General features: G+C 39.4%; 1 protein-coding gene across 2 annotated transcripts in view; it reads right to left on the bottom strand.

The window, feature by feature from the left end:
- The window catches only part of LOC123040215 (uncharacterized), a 22,878-nt gene extending 21,258 nt beyond the window's left edge, over positions 1 to 1,620 (bottom strand). The window contains exons 1-2 of one of the 2 annotated variants that reach the window (XR_006418092.1): positions 1,479 to 1,585; positions 886 to 1,035 (exon numbers count right to left, since the gene is read on the bottom strand). The gene's annotated coding sequence lies outside the window, so the exon portion shown is untranslated. Of the gene's footprint in view, positions 1 to 885; positions 1,036 to 1,478 lie in introns of both variants that reach the window. The other variant, XM_044463119.1, reaches the window with a different exon arrangement.
- Between the last annotated feature and the right edge of the window lie 636 nt (positions 1,621 to 2,256).

Below are 2,256 nucleotides of genomic sequence, written 5' to 3'. Positions count from 1 at the left end.
CTCTCCCTCCCTCTCTCCCTCCCTCTCTCTCCCCCTCTCTCCCTCCCTATCTCTCTCTCTCTCTCTCTCTCTCTCTCCGGTAGGCGCCGCACCCAAGAGAAGAAAGATCACCATGGCGGAGGGTGATTGCTCAGTTCAGGCAATATGGATCTCCAATTATTCCCAGATCATGAGGTACGAGAATAGGATTTTTTTTCTCTCTTCTGATTTGTGCACTTGATTATCACTACCTCTGTAAACTAATATTCCATCCTTAAATAAATATAAGGGTGTTTATATAGCTAAAATAGTGATCTAATTGCTCTTATATTTGTTTAAAAAGGGAGTATTAAACTTTGTAGATCACTACTTCAGTGGTCAAAAAAACCTTATATAGTTTATAAAAAATCTTAAATTAATTTAGATCACTACTTTAGTGATCATGGATGCGGATGCGTACAAGTAGATACTGAGGTGTGGCAGATGATTGCTCGGTAGCACTTGATGGTTAGTAGGAAAAAGTTCACCCTCCGTCCCAAATTACTTGTCGCTCAATTGGGACCATTTGAGTGACAAGTTATTTAGGATGGAGTATGAGACGTGTGGAGGAAATTACTCGCTCCAAGTTCATATAAATTTTAGCAGTTACCGAGAAGAGGTACAAGACAGTACACGCATTTACTAAAAGTGTGGCTATATGTTAGAACACATCAAGTACAGAGAACTAACTAACTACACTTCTATGATTTGTATTACCTATTCCTTTCAATACTCTTGTGAGTACAAAATGCATTAATGAGGATGAATGGTCAAATATGGTGTCACATAAAAGGATCAGGCGAGCGGGAGCACACAAGCGAGTTTTTGCTAAACAAATTACAGAATTAACGCAAGAAAGTCACATACCTCATGTGCAGAACCTACATATTTGCTGCCATCTCCTAACATTTCTTGGGCAACTGGATGCTGAGGGAAAAGGTGTGTGCTTCTATGAACCTTTTTGCTTTACCAAAGGAAAACTGGCCTGCACTTTCCTTACGCGTACGCATGAAGCGCCTGTTTTAAAATTAAAGTTATAACCAAGCAAAAAAACATATTTTAAGCATGCTAATGTATTGGTCAGTAGTGAATGGATGGAAAACCCCATGTATTCATGCTACACAATCCAACATATGTGGTATGATGTATGCGGGATAAATACCCATCAGATTATAAACGTATCGACTACTACTTCAGAGAAACAGATCGTCAAAAGTGAACCTAACATTGCAACAAGAACCTGCTTCTTGAACATATGTGTACAGGACGTAACAACCCATGATGAGGAAATGAATATCATTTAGCAAACACTGACAGACATTAAGTTACTCGTAATAGGACATATATACTGGTGAAGAGACAAGTGTGTGCTCTGCGAACCATTTCTTTAAGAAAGAGAAACTTGTCTGCACTTTCGCATAGACATGAATGTTTTCAACAAGGATGCCACGGCCACACACCTTTCCCTCCATAACAGAGACACAATAATTACTTGTTCTGACGTAAATTCCGATAACCTCATTTCCAGTTGGCTTTGCACCTAGGAACTTCAAAAGTACACAAAAGTGTTACACGTGCACACATACTGGAGTATCTCCACCAAATCTCATATACATAAAAATAAATTGTTTATCTGAAAGTTCTAGCAAAACCACACCATATGGAGCACACATTCGCAGCTTCTGTTTATTTGGCTTTAGAAGCCAGCTTAAACATGAACAAGCAATAGTCAAAAAGCCACAGGGCGCAATGTAATAACATGAATCATCGCTTCATTCATCGTAGTACAAACCAAAGGCGGCACATACATGCTTGTACGAAGAAAACAAAATCAGTCACCTATACGGTAGTGCAGAACCAAAATTCCACTGGCTAGGTGATAATATTTTTTTAGAGACATGCTACTACTAGGAGACGAGACGTCGAAATGGAAACATGCACTCATCATGCTACATCAGATCAGGAACTAGCCAAGGAAGGAAAAAACGGTAGCGGCACTAACCTAACCAGTCCGCAAATTACGTGAACTAGAAGCACATATAGGGTGTGCTTCGCCGCATACCATTATATAAGATCACAGGAAAACGATTTTGCACAACTTTCCTAAAAAATATGAAGTCATGTTTGGCTTGTTCTGGCTAATATTATCTTACCCCAATTGCAGACAACCTTTCACATATATCTTTGATGGTAACCCACCATGACCTTATTTCCTTGATGTCGACGTGGAAAACAAGT

Source organism: Triticum aestivum, chromosome 2B (assembly GCF_018294505.1).
Source record: "Triticum aestivum cultivar Chinese Spring chromosome 2B, IWGSC CS RefSeq v2.1, whole genome shotgun sequence".
Classification (NCBI taxonomy): domain Eukaryota; kingdom Viridiplantae; phylum Streptophyta; class Magnoliopsida; order Poales; family Poaceae; genus Triticum; species Triticum aestivum.
The sequence above is the reverse complement of the archived record's forward strand: the minus strand, read 5'-3'. Positions and strand labels throughout refer to the sequence as shown.